General features: G+C 33.3%; 1 protein-coding gene across 2 annotated transcripts in view; it reads left to right on the top strand.

The window, feature by feature from the left end:
• LOC106666693 (carboxypeptidase N subunit 2-like) overlaps positions 1–22869 on the top strand; it is a 259862-nt gene that overhangs the window by 63352 nt on the left and 173641 nt on the right. For both annotated transcript variants that reach the window (XM_014394049.2, XM_024229903.1), the window contains exon 2: positions 15777–15845. The gene's annotated coding sequence lies outside the window, so the exon portion shown is untranslated. The remainder of the gene's footprint in view (positions 1–15776; positions 15846–22869) is intronic.

Genomic DNA, 22869 nt, shown 5'->3' on the forward strand with positions numbered 1-22869 from the left:
GCTTCAACTATTTGAACATATTGAGCAACTTTTTTTCCTAATTTCGTGGTCCGCTTGACCAATTAATACATTAAAATTAATTAAGGTTTTTAGTTGAGATGAAAAAAAGTTAATGGCACGAGCGGGATTCGAACCTACGATCTTCTGCTAGATACGCCGCTGCTCTACCACTTGAGCTATCGTGACCTCGATGTACTTGAAAAATGGCAAAAAGGAGGGAAAACTCATAAAGTGGGGTTGAGATAGGAAATTGATGTCCGAGTGGATCGAGGTCACGATAGCTCAAGTGGTAGAGCAGCGGCGTATCTAGCCGAAAATCGTGGGTTCGAATCCCGCTCGTGCCATTAACTTTTTTTGATCTCAACTAAAAACCTTAATTAATTGTAATATTGAGCAACATTTGTCTGCATGCAGGACATATGCTTGCGTTGGCCAAAATCCGTGTATCGTACCAATCGTGCTCTTGACGCGCGCGAGCCTCTCGGACGACCTTGTTTAGTGCCGATGCCACTTATCCCTTATCATATTTTCTATTGCTTGTTTAGCATCACATTAATGGTGGGATTGAGATAGTCTGAACCGTCTGTTGTCTGATGGATCTAAGTTTTTCGAAATTTGTTCTGACGAAAAATAGTTAAGCGCCGATAAGCGTCCTTGACCGAACTTACTTTGGATATTTTATCAGCCTCACGGATGTCCCTCATCTCTGCATGTCATGCTACCCCAACAAGGCCGATTTGGCGTTTTTTCCGTGTCAATCTTTTGATGTGACTACAAAACAACGTCTCGGATATTACTAACGATGAAGTAGTTTCCTTTATTTATTGAAATAACTCCTTAAAATATCCCACATGTTTAAATGACATAATACAGCTTAATCAATTAGTGTCAGTCGGTAAAAGCTTTTCATATAACAGTTTAAAATCGTCAGGTTGAAATTTCAATTTAGTGATGGGACTGCGATTTATGCAGTCTCTTTAAGGGTCAAACCACATCAGGTGTTCATTTTAGAATGTTAAGGCTCATGGTCGAGAGGGTGTATACACCGGAGGACGGTTCATCTCAATTCATTGGACACTTCCTTAGTCCATTAGCATATCAAGAGGTGTTTCATGAATAGCCCTTCCTAATATCTACACTACCTGACGTATATCGTTATTCACCTTATGCTAGTTGCATAATTCCGCTAGATTTAATGCTCGCCAGAACAAATAGTTGGATTAATTTCTAACGTTTTGTCATAACTTTAAAACATAATTTTGTTTCCACTAGTCGCTATTTTCACCAGTTGCTCTATTTATCCATCAGTGATCTTTTTGTAGTTTATCATTAAAGTATATATTTCTATCAATTTATGCGTAAATGTCTACTAGTATATGTTTATTTTGAATAGTGTTACTATCATTGTTTATATCAGATTTTGCCAGTGAATATCACGTTTCAGCTCAGGTAGCAGAAATGATCTGCGGAATATTTTATGAGGCTTGTTGGTCACCCCGTGGATTCGATTCCTGGAACCTTATTTAATAATTGAAAAGACCTAGGATCCGAAACGGAATTGGAACCTTGTCGGTCCGAGACCAGGCCTTTCCCTGTAAATTGATAGAGGTCATAACCACGCATAAACCTTTTTCGGTGAAAAGACCCGAAAATGGGAAAACGATAGGCGGAATCTTATCCATGACTTGTGAAATTGAGGAATAAGATGTATTAATGAGAAAAAGAAAATATATCAGACAAGAAAAAAAAGTTTTTGTATTAAATAAAAATGGAATTAGGCGAATATAAGACCTTTATTTCAAATCAATCTTGTATACTCGCATTTACAGCAGCTCTGAAAGGTAGAAAGTTCCCTCATATTCTGGGATCAAAGTGTGCAAAAATCTCTTTGATACATCTCCTTTTTTTACTACCAGTTCTGCTTTCAGTGTTCACATTTTTTGTTACATTTTGGTACCATCAGAGCATTTTATGATCTACTATGTTTTATAACTATGCACTTGAAAACAAGCAGCGAAATAGCGACCATTGTTCACTTTTAGCCTTTAAAAAGTCGGAAGAACAATTTTGAAATATATCACACGGAGGCAAAAACTTCGTCGTAGCTTACATAATAGAAGCCGGGAAAGAAAAATATTTACTAAAAATTACTTATTTCAACTTCTATTAGGAATAGGTTTATTAGGATTCTAGATTAAACTGTGGATAGACCCATAAATATGCTTTTTTAGAATTATTGATTTATCTGTTTATTCTATCTTCTTGCCTAAAAATTGTCTAAAAGCAAAGATACCAAAATTTAGAACTAGCTCATAACTAGCAACCGTGCTAGAACAATGAAATTGTTGCATTCGCATTATAATCCGGGGGAAAGAAACTGACCAGTACTCATTAAAGCCCAACAACTTCAGCACTAACGAAGAGACTTGAGCTATGCACAAAATAATTAATTTCCTCCAAAATAAAATAGAAAAGAGGTATCAAATTACATTCAAAATATTATCACATAGGAAATTTTTGAACAAGAAAATAAAATGCATAGATCATAAAATAACATGGTTTATTTCAAATCCTAATTATTTTGAAATACATTTAACCCGATATGGCTTTATATTTATGTTTTAATTAAGGAAAGTCGTAAACAATGCGCAAAATTTACACTATAGTTGATATCAGGATTATTTTTTACTTCTTTGTCCCTTTTTCTTATGAAAGCAGCATCATCACAAGTGATCTTTTCTGGCCTTTTTATTACTAACAGTAATCAGAGTATTTTCAGACTTGAGATTAACAGCTTTCGAGAAGAATGTTGCCTATTTAAAAAGTAAAAAGTAAAAATAATAGAACAGCAGAGGGCCAGATAATTAACCTGTCGTAAATAGGAAAAATGTCTGTATTGTACGGTTGCCACATGATTAAATTTTTTTTCTCTGCGCGAGATATAAAAAACCAAGTGATAACCTCAGAATAACATTGTTCTGCTGTTTTAAATCGTATAAATATTTTACTTATACGATTAATTTTTAAATCTGAAATAACTAAAGATATATAATTCGATTCACTTTCTTCTACTCGGATAATTATCAGCTTAACAGAAATAAAATAAAAATGAAATACATGATAGGAAAATAAATATATATAAAAATACGTTTATTGTAAAGGCCACTAAAATCGGAGAATGTTTATTCGATCAACTCGCATTTTGGATACAACTTGCAGCTGAGTTATTTTTGACAAAAAAAAAACCTTTCCGCCTTCTACGGCTCATAATTAATTTATTTTCCAAAATATCTATAAATATATAAAATATCTACATATATAAAAATAACTCTTTTACCGAATAGATTAAGGACTGATCAACAAAAATAATTAATTTTCTGTTTAACTCCACTTCTACTTTGTGGATTTTAATTTTGATTCCTGTTTCCTAATCCTAACCGACCACCTCTCTCTCTCCTGATTTTACCATACATAAACTTATTGTTTCAATTCGAAGCCAAACCTCCACACAACACCTGCGAATTGGGAAGGAAAAGTTGAATTTCCGTGATGAGGTAAACAAGTGTTTGTCGACAGCAGAAACATTTCGCATCACAAGGTTAAAGTAAGAAAAAGTGAGAGAACTTCGCTGATCACTTTTTCGAAAATGTCCTCGAAATAAAAATTGTAGAGCGTAATATTTGCGAAAACTTGACGGTTCAAAATTTACTCTTTCTTGAAAATCTGGAGAGAGAGAGTGATCGGTTTTTTCATGAGCACGTAAAAAACCAAGTTTTTTGACCAAAAATCGCATGTAACTCGAAAACGGTTGAGAAATCGGGCAAAAGTGAAGGAGACTAATTTAAAGCCTATTAAAATTTCCTATCGAATGTGAATGGGTTTCGGTCTAGGACGATTTCCTGGCTCCCCAGCTCAATTTGAAGTTTTCGAAAAAAGTTCAAAAATCGACATGTTCCAGAATTTTAAAATTTACTCATGACGGACTGAAGCTTTTTCTTAAAATCATATAGCTCAGAGTAAAATTTTCTAAAAAATGAGACATACCGCTGGTCTGTGCCTTAAAAGGCTGAGAAAATATGCATTTTTAAATTTGATCATTATTCGTGCAAAAATCAGGTGGTTGGTTTTTTTGATGGGAAGTGTATATAAACAATAAGAAACGTCCTTGATCCTCAAATGTCATGCTCAATTTGTAATCGAAAGGAGTTAAAAGTTTATAACCACTTGTTTACCTCATCTACGAAATCAACTTTTTCTTCCCATTTTACAGGTTTTATAAAATTTGGCTTCGAATAACGTATTGAAACAATACGTTTTCGTATGGTAAAATCGGAGAGAGAGAGAGAGAGAGAGAGAGAGAGAGAGAGTGAGAGGGGGAGAGAGAGAGAGAGAGAGAGAGAGAGAGAGTTGTTCTTGCATACAACGCCGTGGTCTTTTTGCTACAAGCACGTAAAAATCACGTTTTTTCCACCAAAAATCGAGAATAACTCGAAAACGGTTAAGAAATCGGGCAAAGTAGAAGGTGACAAATTACACCCTTATTAAAATTTTTTATCCATTGCTATAGGGCGCCGTTCCAGGATGATTTCCTAGCTCCTTAGCTCAATTTGAAGTTTTCGTAAAAACTGCAAAAATTAACATGTTCCCGAAATTTTAAATTTATTGGTGAATGACTGAAGCTAGGAAAACATTTAAAAAGTGATCTTGTCCAGAGTAAAATTTTCTAAAAAATAAGACCTAGCGCAGATCTGTGACTTAAAGGCTGTGAAAATATGCATTTTCAAAATTGGCTATTTTTCGTTCAAAAACCAAGTGGCCGGTTGTTTGATGAGCAGTGTAGATATTATTTATGTTCCTTATTCTAATCTGGCTGATAAATTTCAACTTAGCAATGCTAGTTCTCAAAAAAAGGTGCTAGCCAAGACCCAGATTGCTCTTCCTTTTGAAATAACGATTTTATGCGAAATGGACGCTCCAGTGACCAAAGTCATGAGTATTTTCTGACTAGAGGTTTATAAACTGAAGTTTGCAGACACGGACTATTATGTAAAATAATTTTCTTGCCAAATAGACGACAGAAGCATATTAACATAAACTGTCAATTGTAACGTACTGGTCTAGCGCAGGTCTTTATTTTTTATTATTTTATTTTATTTAATTTTTATTGACATTGCATATTGTAGTTCAGTATTTAATTGAAATAAAAACATGATTTAGTTGTATTTATTTTTTTATTTTAAACTCAATTACGCCTCAACTGCCTTCAAACAATCTTAACGGCTATTACGTATTACAGATGCATAAACCATCACAATTATCTATTAATAAATCCGTCTAATTTGAAACAAAACTAAAATACATATTTTTTGTATATTTAGTTTAAATAGATACTTGGTGCCTTTGACCTGAAGCGTGTTCCATTGTGAATTTAATCTAGCGGAGGAAAACTGGTGACGATGATCAAATGTCACAGAGTGGTAATCCTTAGTATGTCAAGGATCAACTGTACAGTCGACCGTGTTGCCATGCATACAGATGAAATCATAAATGCGCTAACAGGAGATCAGCATCCGGGTTAATACGTCAGTAATTCCGCCAGGTAGTAATGTTTTTGGATGTATGGCTGTGAAAATCGCAATTAGCCTTTTCAATTCTAGTCTACCAGTTCATTAGTTCGATTCCTTCATAAAACAGTTTGAAATCTCGAACGAAGGCAAAAATTTTCAAGACAAAATGAAAAATCTTGGCGTTATCGGCTTTTCGCATTTGTTGTACAGTTATAAATAATAAAACAGTTTATCATAACATTTTTGAAAATAAATGTTGTTATGGGAACTCTGTCGCGCGGCTTTTTAGAGGAAAAAAATGTTTCGGGCTTTGCTTCCCGAGAGAGACGGCAAAAACTACGCGTTGCAAAGGGGGGATGACGATAGATCATCCAGGGACGTCCAAACCCTGTTCCAGCCTCTGAAGCAGGCGAATTAATCATAGAGTTCATGGCATGATGGCTGTTTCTATGAAGCATGCACATACACAAATATGATTGAAGAATAAATCGTATTTAAAAAATAATAAAATGAGTGTATGTGTGGAAAGAAGGGGAAGTGAGAGAGGGAAAGACAGAGAGAGAGAAGAAAAGAAAAATAAAGATAGAGAAGTGAGAAAGGGATTTTCTTCCTCCTTTCCTCCCAATCTTTCGATGAATATCTCTCCTACATCAGGCTTTAATATTATTATTGATTACTTCAATAGTTCTCCAATGTTCTCCAATTTATGAATCTACTTAAAACATTACAACTTATGTTTTTAAGCATAATGAAATTTAGAATTAAATTTGCAGTGGACAAGATCCCACGATAGTTAATTCGACCAGAAATATAGCCTACACGGTAATAATTATGGATCAAATTTACTTGATGGCCATGGTAAACCGTAGGACTGAATTTATTTTAAATAAATAAATTAAAGACAGAAATTGGGAAGAAAGAGCGCCAGAGAACGAGAGAAAGGAGACAAAAGGAGAGAATGAATGTATGAACGAATAGAGTTTTATTTAAAAAATCTCGCAAATTTACGTCTCGAACGGCAACATAGCTCACGAAGAGAGAGAGATAGATAGATAGATAGATAGATAGAGAGAGAGAGAGAGAGATAGAAAGACAGACAGAGAGAGAGAGAGAGCGCGAGAGAGAAAGAGTGGGAGAGAGAGAGAGCGAACGAGAGAGAGTGGGAGAGAGATAGAGCAAGAGAGAGTGAAAGAGAGAGTGGGAGAGAGATAGAGCAAGAGAGAGTGAAAGAGAGAGTGGGAGAGAGAGAGAGAGAGAGAGAGAGAGAGAGAGAGAGAGAGAGAGAGAGAGAGAGAGAGAGAGAGAGGCTGTGAGAGAGAAAGGGAGAAAGCGAGAGGAGAGAGGGAAAGAGAACGAAAAAGCGAAAGTAGCTTTCTTCATTATGTATAGGTTATATTTCTGGTAGAATTAAATATCGTTGGATCTTGTTCTCTGAAAAATTAATTCTAAATTTCATTATGCTTAAAAGCATAAGTTTTATGTAGATGCACAAATTGGAGAACTATTGAAATAATAAATATTAATATTAAAGCCTGATGTTAAGTAGATCTTCGTCGAAATCATGGCAAAAGAAATGAGTCTTTTCTTTCAAAGTGTTTTTGGCCCTGATTTTTAATAAAAATTATAATACCTAAGGCTTGTATTAATTATATCGGAGATACCGTAGTTATGAATATATATTAATATATGTTTATAGCTACTCTGCTAATTAACGCAAGGACAGCAAAAAGTGTAAAATCTTCAATTTTGAAGTATAGATATGTTTGGTGGTTTTATTTTTCATAAAGCTTATTCTCCTCTTTGCCTTTTATCTATCCCCCTTTTTTTTAACAACCTAAGATCACAAATCTTTCTTCGCTCTTTGTCCGAGATTTTTCGATTCTATAGACAGACAGGGAAGAAGTTGGGGTAGACGATTGTGACATAGCCGGCGGAAGAGATTTTCTCACCCGTTGACAACTTTCACCGGCCACTGAGTTTGCACAATTTGCCCTATTGGGAGTTCGTCTTATTTATTTTTTCCCCTTCGGTTGTTAAAAATTGGCGGTGTATTCAATCGGCAGAATGCTGGACGGTTAGTCAATTGAACAGGATAACATCATAAATAACCTTAGGACTACTAGGACAGATAGTAATTTTATTTTTGCAACGCTAGATTTGTTGGGTCTTTTTCACTTGTAATCGTGCCTCTTTCTCACGCTAGATTTTCCTGCATGCAGCAGACATTTTATTGACGTGTTGACGAAAGTCTCGTAACTAAAGTCATAAATCCTAAAGCAAGAAAGCCTTATAATATTATCCGTTTTGTTTTAACAACGTATGTACATATTTTATAGATTAAAATAAACTTTTTTGGCTTAGATACATAATATAATCAATTTGGTAACGCTACTAGCAGGTAAATTGTTTTTGCCTATATTAATTAATTGTCTAAAGAGTACACATACTACAATGTCTATTAAAAGTTATAAGTTAGTTCAAACAACTATGTAGAACATAATAAATCTCTATCTGTTTCTAACCATGTTTTCCTAGTCAAGTTACGTTAACATTTTCTTGCATAAATATCCAATTTTCTACAAGTAGTGATAATTAGATATGGAATTCATGTTTGGCAATCAATCACTTATTTTGAAAAAAAATTCATGTTTATATGCAGAATATCATCGTGAAAACATAAATTCATTAACAACACAGATATCTATTTCGTTTTCCCTTCCTCACACCCTCACTCTCTCTCTCTCTCTCTCTCTCTCTCTCTCTCTCTCTCTCTCTCTCTCTCTCTCTCTCTCTCTCTCTCTTTCTTTCTTTCTTTCTTCCCTCATAGTTAATTCATATTACATTTCTTTTATTTATTCTCCTTTATCTCTTTGTGAGAAGTCAAGTCTCTCTCACTCCCTTACATTCTCTGTTACTCACTATCTGTCTCGCCCACTCACACTTTCACTCCCTAACACTTTCTTTTTTACACAAATTCTGTATTTATGTGTGTAATCTATTACCGTATCTAAGTTTGCCGCCGATTCGACCTTTATTCGAATTATATTTATCTTTATCCTGAAGTCATAAAGTGCGGTTGTATTCTTGTGGTTTCATATTCTTGCTGTGTGAAATTTTTATGACAAGCAAAAAAATTGAAAAAAAGTGTTTTTCTTTCTTCCTCATTCGTGACCACTCTTCACGAATGCAACAAATTATTAAACAACCGGTCACTAAAAAAAATTCTTGTAAATAATTCATTAATAAGTTTTTTGATATGGGGGTTTGCTTATTGGTAGTTGTGTATTCCAAAAACTATTTTACCGATTTAAAATTTCTTTCACTTTTTTTCTATGACTGCCTGTCTTTCAATCCGTCTTTCTTCATTTCTTCATGTGCGTATCCCGTTCTCCTCCCCCATCTCTTTTCCACCTTATCTCACTTTCTTTCTCTGTCTGTCTCCCTCTCTCTCCCCCTCTCTCTCTTTCTCTCTCTCTCTCTCTCTCTCTTTCTATCTTTCTCTCTTTCCCTTCTTTTCTACCCTTGGTCAACTAATCTTTTTTCATCGCATTTGTTTTTCATTAATAACAATAATAATAAGAAGAAGAGCCCGCTTATTTTCATTCATCAAAAACTGCAACATTCATCATGTCTGCACTACAACATCGCAAATAAAATAAAAAAAACTTATAAAATGTAGAAAATATACATACATCTTAAGTAACATAACTTCGATTGAATTAAAGCAAACTAACATTATTTTTATTCATTTCCTCCCTGCCATCAGAGAAATTTAAATGTCTCGTATCTGTGTGTAAAATGTATAATCATAAGCTATCTTGTTATACATTTTGTTCGTATTGTTTACTATCTGGACTAAGTTAGGGTAGTTGTGCCTTCATTGTCGTGTATTAATTAGTAATATTTCTTTGCGCGATTTTATTGTATGGAAAAATACAAACAAATTTGAAAATATATTTTTTTCAAAATCAACTCATGCAATGTTTAGATGAGAAATAAAAATAGATTTGGTTACTCCATACAATTAAAATAATCTAACGGACATAATATTTATCGTAACTTTAAAAAAAAATTATTTTGTAAGAATTCACATGAAATATTTTAAACAAATATATAAAAAATATTTTAAAAAGAAGACATTTAAAAAAAATATTTTCTTGTGATAAACGCCTGTTAAAAGCATTCTTTTGCTTTCAACAACCCCGCCTCGTTAATTCCCTCGGGGATTCTGCACTCAAGGCGTCAGAAATTCAAATTCATCCAGGATGCGGCAAACGGCTGCGACAAGGGGTTTATCTAAGCCGGCTGCGTCGGTAAAGCCAGTTTGTCACAGGAGTGTGCCCTATCCCCGTCTCGATAGCATAATCCCACTGCAATTCAGATCTTCAGCGCTATAATGAATGTCAAGAGGGGGAATAAATGAATAACATCTGAATAGCTGTAAACTGAATTTCTAGTGGCAACGTCACAAACTCATCCCCTTGTGGACTTAGTACACATTTCCCATGACTTAGGTGAGAATAATCGAGCGACTCAGTATTTGCGACATACGAAGTTTCTATATCAGATTATATATTTTTGCTTAATAAAAAAATACATACACATTTTTAAATAATTGTTTAACGAGTAAGAGTTAATGATTGGTGATTTAGTGAGGCTTCCTAAAAATAGTATATGCCAAAAACTAATGTTTCAAAATTAAAGAAGGCATTTTTATCATTTATATTTTGTCCTTTGGACTCGTAGTTATCCAAATAAATTGTATGTGTATTAGTTATTTGTATTAATGAATATATATATATANTATATAAACTATATAAAATAAATTAATAAACTGTGATTATTTGGAGATCATGAGGTTCGGTCTGGTGTGACGTAGGCTTTAGAAAAACATTTTCTTTATCGTGCCAACGTTTCGATCTTTACTGAGATCATCTTCCGGGCCTGGGATTTAAAAACATTGTTTGAATTTTAGCAATACATGTAGGATGTGGAAAATAAAATGATGAATTTATACCATGCTAAAAAATTTTAGTTTAAAAAAATTATACAGTGTTAGAAAATTTTAAGTTAAAAAAATGAATTTATACAATGCTAGAAAATTTTACATTCGATCAAAGTATACACCCTATTTCTCTCATTTCGCACGCTCTCTTTCTCTCACCCTACTTCGCTTCTGTCTTTCATTGTATCTATCATTCACTGTAACTTTATTATTAACTGATTATTTGGAGATCGTGAGTTGCGGTCTGGTTTGACGTTGGTTTTAGAAAAACATTTTCTTTATCGTGCCAACGTTTCGATCTTTATTGAGATCATCTTCAGGGCCTGGGATTTATAAACATTGTTTGATTTTAGAAATACATGTAGGATGTGGAATATAAAATTATCAATTTATACAATGCTAGAAAACTTTAGATTAAAAAAAATTATACATTGTTAGAGAATTTTAGGTTAAAAAAAGAATGAATTTATACCATGCTAGACAATTATAGATTCAATCAAAGTATACACCCTATTTCTCTCATTTCACACGCTCTCTTTCTCTCACCCTCCTTCGCTTCTTTCTTTCATTGTATCTATCATTCACTGTAACTTTATTATTAACTGATTATTTGAAGATCGTGAGATACGGTCTGGTTTGACGTAGGTTTTAGAAAAACATTTTCTTTATCTTGCCAACGTTTCGATCTTTATTGAGATCATCTTCAGGGCCTGGGATTTATAAACATTGTTTGATTTTAGAAATACATGTAGGATGTGGAAAATAAAATTATGAATTTATACCATGCTAAAAAATTTTAGTTTAACAAAAAATTATACAGTGTTAGAAAATTTTAGGTTAACAAAATGAATTTATACAATGCTAGAAAATGTTACATTCGATCAAAGTATACACCCTATTTCTCTCATTTCGCACGCTCTCTTTCTCTCACCCTCCTTCGCTTCTTTCTTTCATTGTATATCATTCACTCTAACTTTATTATTAACTGATTATTTGGAAAATAATCATTGGCTAACGGTCACTAAACACCACACATTAATAAACTGTATTTGTTGATTAAATGAATACTCAATAGGCTTTCTACATTAAACAAAAGAAATATTTTCCGCCTAACACTTGGGATTTCTTTTCCCCACCAACTCTCTAAATAAAATAAAAAGGTAGTAGTAAATATGATTAGAAGCAGGCTCTTATAAATTTATTGTACAATGCATGATGTAAGGATCATTTAATGAAGATTAATATCTCCTCAAAACGGAGTAAATGAGTCAAATAACAAAAGTTCAAGTAAACATTAGAATTCGTTTAACTTCTGCCGTACTCGTTACATTGTTTGAAAACAATGTCGACATTGAAGAATTTCAATGGCTAAAACCGTACTAATGGCAAAACTGTCATTAACAACTTCATCTGATCTCATTGATTATCAAATTTAATAATTTCAAATAATTGAAAGAAGTAAACGGTTATACAGGAATAAATACAAATAGGGGATTACCCTTTTAAGTGGCTGAAAGAGGAAAATAGGACAATTCGAGTACTCCGTTTTGATATACAACCATGAATACAGAGACATGTAGTAAAGGAGGTAATTATAAATATATGAGAAAGAAACTGTCGAGATACGTTTGCGGGAAAGTGAAAAAAAGGGGCTGGCAAAAATGACCGCAATCCTCCTCGTCGTCACCGCCTTTGCCTTAGATGAAATTCTTTCCGCATAACTTACTTTCGCCCCCCGACCCATCCGATTTACGACCTTCACAAAGTATTTCTGCCACTTCCAGACAGATAATTGTCCACCTTTTAAAATTACAATAAAGTCAAATGTCAGATACAGGTGAAATGCTTTTTTTGCCTAATCTATTCCACTAGCGAAAAATTACTAAGAAATTTTTTACACGTTTGTTATGAACTAATAATTTTTATGACCTTATTTGTCTCAGTGAAATTTCAATTTATTCAGTTTATCAGTGTTTAATGATCATTTACAGTTTCTTTTCAGGTACGTAAAACGGTCCGCAGCCCATTGTGTTGAAATGTTAATCAAAAACTAACTAGTCAAAATTAATGCCAAGTTTACTCTAATTAAATTAGCGAGATTTAAAAAAAATCCATACTTACTTATTAAATTGACAGTCATCTAACAATATCTAACAATCAAATGAAGAAGATAAGGAACAAGCAAGCACTATTATTTCATATATTTTAGTTTTGCCGTCTTAATTGACCATATTATTATTTTTTTTTAATCTAAGGTCTTGGTTGAGATGAAAAAGTTAGTGTCATGAGTGGGATTCGAACCCACGTTTAGAGCCCACCCATCGGCTCGAAGCCTTATTTAAAAAGAATTATCAATTGAAATACTATTACTTTTGAATCTTTCTTCAGTCTTTGAAATTTCAAGTCTTTGAAAATAAGGAAGTTTTCTTTCGTAACATGTACGAAAGCCTTATGAACATTTCGGCAAAGTGTCAGGTTGACATTATTAACAAGTTTAACGCAAACTTACTTACAAGTTCTTCTCAAAACAATCTTATTCACAAGTTTTACAGCATGTGTTCAGATGTTCACCAAAACCAATCTAGTTAAAAAGAATACCAATTCTATATTTTAGTTTTGTTGTTCATTCAACATATCCTTATTGCTGTTCCAACTCGCACGTTCTTGCACTATTCCACCAATTATTTTTTTTTAAACGGTTTTAAACTGGTAGATTCAAATTAACCCAAATATTTAATTTTTAAGTTTGACTTTTTTTATTATTTTATTTTATTATACATTTACGAATCATCTTGATCTCGGTATGGTCAAGTGAATTGAAAACAAATTCAACTGTTATATGCCAAGATTTGACCTTTTTTAGGACAAAAAATCTTAATGATATCTACAAATTGACATGATTAATAAAAATTATATTATCATAAATTGTGAATATTGTTATTGTTCTTCAATAGATAGTGTTATTAAATTTTTTTGTTTTGTTATTAGTTATTATATTGCACAGACGGAAACGACCAAAAAGTACAATTTCATAAAATATTTACTATTATTTTACATGGATGGAATTCGGGGTGCTGCCTGTTCTTCCTCCACTTGTTTAAGATTAAAAACAACAAAAACACCATCAAATATTTGAAAAACCACAATATTAACAATTAATGAAAATAACTTGCGTGTCCAGTTTCATGAAACATGAAAGGTTACAATTCATAATTGATTCTGGTATTCAATGGCAGACGTTATGCGTACAAAGACGTTATCTAATACATAATATTTATTTTTATTCCCTTATTCATTTCAAATGTTTAGTATATTTTTTAAATGTATATATAAATTTTTTACGTTATATTCATCCTTTCTTATTATTAAAATGCATTAATTTATTTATACTTTAGTTTTTATTTCAATTTAATTACTTTATTTATTTATTTGTGATTTTTATTTTTTATGTATATATCCAAAATGTTGCAGTATTGTGTAATTATTAAATTTTCGTCTTTAAACACAATTTAAACATTATACATTTATATCCTTTTCAGTTATTAAGTTCATTCTCTAGAATTTTGTGTATATTCCACATGCTTATTCTTTTCTTGTTTGTTTATTTTTAGGTTAGTGTTTTTATTCTTCCACCATGCATAATTTGTAACTTTTTTTTTAAGGACCTCTGGCAGGCGAATCTCAAAATCCATGTCTATAAGTCTTTTAATGTTCAATGAATGGAAAAATGATATAATTTCATTTGAATAAAGCAATTATGATTATTTCAATTAATTATTCTTTTTATGTAAGGTCATAGTTGAGTTGAAAAATTTAGTGTCATGAGCGGGATTCGAACCCATGACCTTCGGCTCGATACGCCACTGGTCTAACCACTTGAGCTATCGTGGCAGTGGCCGGCGTATTGAGCCGACGGTCGTGGCTTCGAATTCCGCTCGTGACCCCGAATTCCGCTCGTGACCCCAACTTTTTCATATCAACCAAGACCTTACATAAAAAATAATTAATTGAAATCATTAAAAATGGCCAATTACACCACGTATCACGGTGCCCATACAGATATGCAATGTTCAATATTAAATTGCTACAGTTTTTGTTGTTGTTAAGTTGCCACATGTAACTGGAAAATGGCTCATCATTCATGGGTTGCTAAGAGAAAGCAAACTAGTCCAAATGTAATCTAGATTTTATTTTATTTTTTATTTTATTTATTTATTGATTAGGGCGTCCAAAGAAATACCTTTATTGTATTATAAATATTGTTTACTGTAAAAGAAGATTTAGAGTCGTGGTCGTCTATAATTTTGACTGAAATATCTCAGAAACGGATATAATGTTTTCTTTCATGAATTAGCCATCTTCAGTGGGTCTGTATGATTCTGTAAGGACAAATCTTTTTTATAAGATCGTAAATGAGGGATGCATATGTCAGCGTTGCCTTTGTTTGTCGTCGTCGTACCTACACACCTTTTTTCCAAATATAGAGAACTAACTTATTTTTTATATTGAGGAATATAAAGAAACAGTGCAACAACTCAATCAACAAAATTCAAAGAAAAGGAACGAAATGGTATGTTATCCTCGATGGCACGGGAATAAATTGCCCTTGTTGGACTGTCCAAGCCATCATATTGCGAGTAAAATTCAGGCAATTCATCAATAAAAAAGTACCGTGACTGATAGATTAAAGAGTGACCATATTCTGAAAGCAGATGACATTTTTTAAATAATTTTTTGAAAATAAACTTATAAGGTATATGCAATGCACAGAGCGATAAAAATACCGAAATTTAATATTAAACAAAATTTAATAACAAATATGTTATTTTAGGTGAGAACTATCCAATAATAAATCACAACAACTAAGTTCTATAGAGAAATATATACTTAAAAATCTATTGTGAAAAATAAAAGATTTTATTGCGGGTGGCAAGAATAAAGATCTAAGTTAAATAGATCATGTATTAATCTTCATAAAATGCACTTTTTGATCACAGAATTGTAAATTCTTATCGAGATAATGCAGGTTGATGATAAAATAAGTAATTATTTAGTAAAGAATATTAATGATGAATAAAATGATTTTCCGAGATGGGAGATAAGTCGGTATTGTTAAAACAGTTAAGCAGTAATTAATTATAAACAAGCATGCTGACGGTTGTAATTTCCTGATGAACATAATTAAATTAAATTTGTTGTTTCAGATTCTGCTTTGGCGAAGGATGAAAAATCGTTGAAATAAAACCAAGGATTTTAAAACGGATGGAACCAAGGTAATTAATTTTTAAGTTCATGAATGCTAAAATTTGAACATTTTGGTTTCGAGATTAATTATTTATTGTTGTTGGATAAAGTTTAATTTTGGTTATTTTCCTTTTTTTAGATTTGAAAGCACTTTAACGTGGGTTTTATTAGCCAGAGTTACTTAGCGACAGTGGCTTTAATGAGAAATTAGTTTGTCTAATGACCTAGCCTGCATTTATATTCCACTCTAGCCTTTTTTATTGTTCAATGTTTCATTAAGCAAAGAGTTAATTTATACACTGGCGTTATACCGTCCCAGGCGTGTTTACCTATACACCAAAAAGCAAGGTTTTTAATGTTTTGTTGAAATGTATGTTTAAAAATCAATATCAACAACAACAAAACATTAATGTTTTTATGTAAGGTTTTGGTTGAAATGAAAAGTTAGTCCCACGAGCGGGATTCGAACCCACGACCTTAGCCGAAGGTCGTGGGTTCCAATCCCGCTCGTGGCACTGACCTTTTTTAATTCAACCAAAACCTTACATGAAGATTAATTAATCGAAAGAACTTATTTGGTCAATCGGACTACGAAATCTAATGGGGTTGTACATTATGTTATTATAGCATTACCATTGCACCAAGATCAAACGTCAAAATATTGTAAAATCGCCTGAAAAGAATCCGACCTGAAGCATAATTCAAATGATATTGGTTTTAAGTATAATTAAGCCGATAATTTTTTAATTGATAAAAAGTGTTCGCCTGGTTTCTCACTCTTCTTTTAGGAGAGAGAGAGAGAGAGAGAGAGAGAGAGAGAGAGAGAGAGAGAGAGAGAGAAGAGTGTGATTTTTCATTACTACTTATTTATATTTAAAACAATGAGAATAGTTATACATTATCTCGATTAATTAATAAATCAAGTCTTCTCTAAAGCTCTCGGTGGCCATTTCATTTTTCGCCGAGAATCGAATAGATTACTGAATTCATAGATTAATGAAAAATGGCAAAGACGAGGGAAAATTCGAAAGGTGGGTTGAGATGGAAAGTTGGTGTCCGAATGGATCGAAGTCACGATAGCTCATGTGGTAGAGCAGCGGCGTATTTAGCCGAAGGTCGTGGGTTCGAACCCCGCCCGTGACACTGGCCTTTTTTATTTCAACCGATACCTTACACGAAGATTAATTAATCGAAAGAATTTATTTGGTCAATCGGACCACGAAATCTAATGGGGTTGTACATTATGTTATTATAGTATTACCATTGCACCAGGATCAAACGTCAAAACATTGTAAAATCGCCTGAAAAGAATCCGCCCAGAAGCGAGACCAGTGTCGCTTTGGGGGGACATGCCAAAACACGTTTCCATTAATTATTTAATTGATCGACAAAGTTTCGTGAAACTGGGATATTGTTGAATAATTGAATCTTAATCAACGCTCGACATTCAGTCAAAATTGGTTGTGAGTAATCCGCCCACCATGCCTAAATGTATTTTGCTTTATGACTCTTCCTTATAAAAAATAAATAAATAAAAACTAAATCGTTAATATCTTCAGATCAATCAAACAACGAAGAAAATCTAACACCTTTGTGAAGTGTTGGCCAATGGCGATAAATCATAAGTATAAGTACAGAAGTGGCTCGACAAAAACATATTTTCAGAAAGGGCTTTGGTGAAATTTGATGTAATTAATGATTAATTACAATTATCAGATTTCTTACAAAAATCTCGGTAGCTCAGTAAACTCTTAAATAACAAAAATTGTATAATTATTATTGGGTTTGTATATAATTGAATATTACTTTGAATGAGCCCTGCGAAAAAGTAATTTTCTGTTTATTTCAGGTGATAAATAATTTATCAGTATTAGTATTAGTACTATTATTTATACATATATCACTAGGCATATAAAAATTATTATTGTGGGATCAAATAATAGGCAACAATACAGTTCCATTAATCCCGTTATAAATTGTCTAGTTACTTCCCGGGCTGAGGTAATGTTGTCATCAGCACGGTTGAAATGGATCCCCCTAGGTTTTCATAATCGTTGAATTTGATAGCATAATAGCAGTGGAATAAATCCAATCTGGGATCGGGAATCTGAGAGAATAATAGCAGACGGACCAGATGATGGAGATGGGAACCATGCCGATCAAATCAACAGTTTATCAGTAGGTGCACAAAGCAGCTTCATAATTTATCCAGAGTATCGATCTATCATGATAATTTGACCACAAATAAAACATCTGTTTGATCAAACTACCAGATCAACCAATCAAAACTAGTCTAAACAAGCAGGTCACGTATTAATTAAGTTCAAACAAAACCGTACATAAAAAGATTAATTAATTAAAAGAAGTAATTTGGTCAATATAATGGATTTAATAATCAATAACCTTTAAGAAAGTGATAATCATATCATTTTAACAATGTTTTATCCTAAGAGAGTGATACTAATTTGGCGTTGGAGATGTCTAGATCTATTATTGCTGATTTGCTTAGCTTGTATTTATTTAAAAGAAAATTAATTCACTTTCCGTAATTTTTCAAGAATAATATTCTGTACATTTGTATGACAAACCTTTTGGGAAGAAATTTGATTTTAAAGGTGTTTTTTGTTAGATAAAAAACGGGATTTTATACAATTCACGTGTTTCCTATTCAGTAGGAAGAAATTTCAGACTGCGTTAAAGTGTCTTTCATTGGTATTTCTCTACAGCCCTCGCCTTTACTTCAATGTTCGTTATTTTCATTCCAATTAAGATCCTTTGGGAAGGACATGTCTCTGAATATGGGAAGGCCCATTACAGCGACAGCGACGGTTCAAGGAATCCGAAAGAAAAGGGGATCAAGAAAGAGCGCCTTAGTGTATGTAATGCAGGATTTAGAACGGTAATCCTCCGGGCCTAAAGGAAAACATGAAAGCTCCTTAACCAAACAGCGGTAAAAGGGGGGAAACGTTTTTCTTACATCTCCGTTTCCGTTTTAAAAATAATTTATGAAACTGTTTAAAACGGATTTTGTGAATTGATTTAATTGCCCATTTTAAAAATAGGGCGATCCTTTCTTCGGCGGGAGGCCAGGCACGAGAGGCCAACAAAGGGTCTATCCTGTACATTATAAATGATTTGACTTTCGTTTCGCTCCATCCAGCTGGAACTATTTTTAAAATCGGCCCAACGTATTCCTGCATCTCTAATTGATTTATTGATTTACAAACAACGAACACATATCACATATGTGCTTGTGTAATTATTTATAAACGAATATAAACGACTGTAAACGCAACTTATAAACACCGAGGATAGTACAACAAGATAAATATGCTAAAATGCCCGCACATAAAAACAATCAACGAATCAATCAGTAAAACGGTCAATTGCACAAAACCTATTGGAGTAACACATGGGTAGATAACTCAGTAGCTATTTTAGAGTACATCCAACTTATTGTCGAATCTGTAATTATTTATAGATTTTTGTCGTATTATTATAAATGCATTTGGCAAAGATTTTCATTATTGTGTGTCTCGTTTTCTTCTCTCCCTCTCTCACCTCATTCTATCTTTCTGTCTATATTTCTCTCACTCTCTTTCCCTCTATCTATCTATCTCTATCTCTATCCCAATCTCTCTCTCTCTCTCTCTCTCTCTCTCTCTACCTACCTACCTACCTATCTATCTATCTCACATTCTTCCTTATTTATTCCATCATTTCACTTTCTCTTCCACTCTCTCTCTCTCTCTTCCTCCCTCTCTTTCTCTCTCTCTTACTCGCTCTGTCACTGTCAGTTTCTCCCTCTATAAAATTAGACCACATTTTGTGACTATAAATAAACCTTAATTACTTAATAATGATATCATTCATTCATTTTTCAGTTTCTCTGTCTCTGTCTGTTTGTCTGTATCTCTCTCTCTCTCTCTTACTCCCTCTCTTTCTCTTTCTCTCAAAAACATTAATTAATTTTTAAGAAATTAATTTTTCAGAGGGCAAGATTCAACTATAGTTAATTCTACCAGAAATGTAACCTATACATAATGAAGAAAGCTACTCTCGCTTTTTCGTTCTCCTTCCCTCTCTCCTCTCGCTTTCTCCCTTTCTCTCTCTCTGACACCAGCTCTCTCTGCCCCTCCCACTCTCTCTTTCACTCTCTCTTGCTCTGTCACTGTCTCCCACTCTCTCTTGCTCTGTCACTGTCTCCCACTCTCTCTCGTTCGCTCTTTCTCCCTCTCTCTCTCTCTCTCTCTCTCTCTCTCCCTCACTCACTCTCTCTCTCTGCTAACCTTGCTAAAACCCTTTTGTATTAATTAAAGTTTGCTGTTAACTAAATTGAAATACGAGGAAAATTATTTGATGCATCATTGCTTTATAACTGTACCATTTTAGTGCAAGTGTGTAATTATTAGCAAAACAATGGTAACTATTGAGAAATTATTGAGCTGTACAAACATTATCTACACCGGGATTGATATTGGCTGTGAGCCCAACTTTGATTTCTGTAAAACATTACGTTTACATCGGAATTTATTCGTGAATATTCTAGCTATAATCGATTTACGATTTATTGTGCTTTTACCGAACGAATCACCTTATATTTAAGCGAGAAATTTTTGAAAGGTCGACATAACATTCGGTGCTTGATTGTATTGATTAAAACGTACTTAAAAATAAGTGTTCTTTCAAAAGTTCTCAGTTTTCTCAGAAGATCTTCCTAGTAGAGTGTTAACTTGGTAAAGGTCAAATTATTTTCAAACTTTATCCATTAATTTCCGCTGTTTTTTTTTTCGTTCCATTCGTAATCATTTCGCCTTCATGTTTTTCCAGAGTGCGTGATCGTTAATTTAACATGATTTCATACAATTGCTGTGAACCTACACCTTCATTTATATCAATTTTACTTGAACATTGACGCAAAAGTTATACAAATTCTCGAAAAATGTATTTTTACATACCGTGCTGCAGCAGCCAACGAGATTGCCTGGCAAAAACACATTGCTCTTACGGTTTTCATAGCCCAGGAATGAAGTCAACCGGAAAACAATCAGAATTAGGGATTCAATCTGTACTCCTATGAGTAAGAAACCGTTGAACAGTGTTATGCCATAAAGTAACCTAATTTACTCATACGATTTTATTGTAAAATAATTTATTGGACCGCTGGGAGAACAATGGTTGTTAACACCTCCAGGTCATTTGTAATTGTAACTTATTACATGTTGTAAATAATGTTACAGATTGTAATACATATATTATATTAAAAAACATGTTTGTAGCCTGTACATATCAAAATACACATCATAAATATGTGCGCGGGGGCGTACGTGACCGCTACGGTTTATCCGTTGACACGACGCTCATGTCTGTTAGGTTAAGGTCGTTGGTTCGAATCGAGCAACCTACCTTCTCACTTACAAATGGACTTTTTTTCAAAAACAGAGGGTTCACATAACGTTTTACTTAAAAGACCCTCGTTGAAAAAGAAAAAATTGCTTACATGTTTGGTTTTTGCTGGTTCAATTTATCTACTTAGAACAAAATTACGTTTCAGACTGCTTAATGAAGGCGCATTTTCTTCGGCTGGCAATAATTAATCCTTAATTTAAGGCAAAATTATTTGGTAAATATCAAGCCATCATGGCAAACGTGTAGAAGCCGGTGCTACTTTGTATTAGGGTTTAAAGAGCGAGAAGGCCTGGAGGCTATCGTTGTGATAATTGATAAAAAAGTGAAAAGTCTACTTGGGTGGTAGGGTTGGGATAGATCGAGAGCTTTACACAGAACTTTTGAATGTGGGATTGGATCAGTTGGTTGACAAAAAAAAAATGATGAAGTCGTTGTGGACAGAATATAAAGCAGTAAGGAGCTTTTTTTTTTTTTCTTCTTTTCTTAAGAATTGGATGCGCTGGTTATTAGTTGTCGAAGTCTTCTAAGTAGTCAAGTAGTCAAGATGTTGTAGGTTTCTATAATCGGATTCGGGTTAGAAGACAAATTCACGGTATTATACGGAAAAATACGTGGTAGTAATGGTTTAGAATGTATAGAGAGGTCAACAGTATAAATTGTATAAAGGATTGGTCACACATTACGGGCGTGCTTATACACGGCATAAAATTCTTCATTTATTATAAGTATCAAGTAATAATTTTATGTTAATTATAATACCCAAATAATAGAAGAGGTGGATTTACCGACAATATTATAACATTGCTAATAATAGATAGATGCTTACATGAATTGTATTTATTTATTTTTTACGAGGGTTCTAGCAACAGCAGAGGCTATATGATAATAATTCTTCAGGGTGCCGGGTTTTAGAAAATAAAGCCCATTTGTAAGTATGCTGGGTTCGAATGCAGGCCGCTGGATTCGAACCCGGGACCTTTACTCTACAGTGATGAGCGCCTTGTCAGCGCCTAAACCGTTGAGGCTACCGATGCCCAGGGTATTATTTATTAGCATATTAGTATATTTATTAGTACATGGTAGTATTTATTAAATATTATCTACATACAACCATATACAAATATCCACATGCATATGTATTGCATATATAATAACATATTGTGTAATCATAAATTAGATACATTCTCGCTCAGTTACTAAGTAAACACCGACAACTAAGCTTTTCTAGGCTTGGCATCACTATTAATGCACTTGGCTCTTACAATTAAAAAAAAATGTTGAAGAGAAAAACCTGACAAAATGAAAGGGGATGAGGATTGAAGCGGTCTGTTATGAAAGAAGGGTTTGTCATAAAAAAAGGTATCTTTCAGTCCACTCACCTTCGTAAGCCAAGGAACATTTCGAATGTCACCATTCAAAAGAAACGTTTCCATTGTAAGTGAAGGGTCTCCATTAATAATTGTTAGCATATATCCAAGGAAATAGAGCTTTTAGCGTTTGTAATTTCCATTGGGTAAGGCCTCTTTTTTTCTTCTTTTCATAAGTTGGTACACATATAAAGGCGTAATTTATTATTTGGAATGGAAAACAATATACCTCTTTATTAATGAAATGTTTCTCCAGTCGCGTCCTTTTTATTAATTT

Source organism: Cimex lectularius, unplaced genomic scaffold, assembly GCF_000648675.2.
Source record: "Cimex lectularius strain Harlan isolate CLEC.00 unplaced genomic scaffold, Clec_2.1 scaffold244, whole genome shotgun sequence".
NCBI lineage: Eukaryota > Metazoa > Arthropoda > Insecta > Hemiptera > Cimicidae > Cimex > Cimex lectularius.